Raw genomic sequence first — 516 nt, 5'->3', positions numbered from 1 at the left:
GATAAGAATATTTTTTTGAATGGCGTTAATATTATGGAAACTTTTCTGCCTGTTTTTCTTCACTTATCAGATACTACCTATAGTCACCAGCAGAGGTCCCCATCCCCCACAGTAACATTTTAACAATGACATTATCATAGTAATAGGCCAAATACAAATATTAAAATTGTATTATAAATTAAAACTACATTTCACTATCATAACATTACGTGAGGAATTTATGATACATTTTACTCATGACCTGATTGGCCTATCAGCTGGTAAAATAGGCAATTAAAACATTTTATTTTAATCAATTTCAATTCAATGAGCTTTATTGGCATGACTATTCTTGCAAACAGTAATCAGGAATCTGATTATTATTTTATTTTTCTAAAATAAGAACATTTATGTTTATTTAATTTAATTATATATTGAGGAAAGGGCCCCGCTGGGATTCAAACCCAGGATCTCCTGTTTTATAAATGTTTTATTAATCACAGTTGCCTGTATCTAAAAAGCCCATCCTTACACAAT

The sequence above is a fragment of the Ammodytes marinus genome (assembly GCF_949987685.1).
Source record: "Ammodytes marinus genome assembly, chromosome: 23".
Taxonomy (NCBI): Eukaryota; Metazoa; Chordata; class Actinopteri; order Uranoscopiformes; family Ammodytidae; genus Ammodytes; species Ammodytes marinus.
This window is presented reverse-complemented; position numbering follows the sequence as displayed.